The following is a 253-nucleotide window of genomic DNA, read 5'->3' on the forward strand; positions in this document are numbered from 1 at the left end:
TTCAAATATCCAAAAACCACTAGAACAGTGTTATATATTTTGCTGACTTGTGTACTTACATTATCCCAAAAGTTTCGAAGAATGTTTAAATAAGTAATTTTAACTAATGACACGGACCGTGTCCATAGTGCCATTGTGTCGCCTGCCAATGACGTCATAACCCCTCGATTTCCGGTTTTGTTTTGTAGAAAACATGGAAACACCAAAGACGCTTTAATATGTTGTGCGTTTTAATAGACCGGTGACGACCGCA

The sequence above is a fragment of the Sinocyclocheilus anshuiensis genome, unplaced genomic scaffold (assembly GCF_001515605.1).
Source record: "Sinocyclocheilus anshuiensis isolate Anshui unplaced genomic scaffold, SAMN03320099.WGS_v1.1 scaffold464, whole genome shotgun sequence".
NCBI lineage: Eukaryota > Metazoa > Chordata > Actinopteri > Cypriniformes > Cyprinidae > Sinocyclocheilus > Sinocyclocheilus anshuiensis.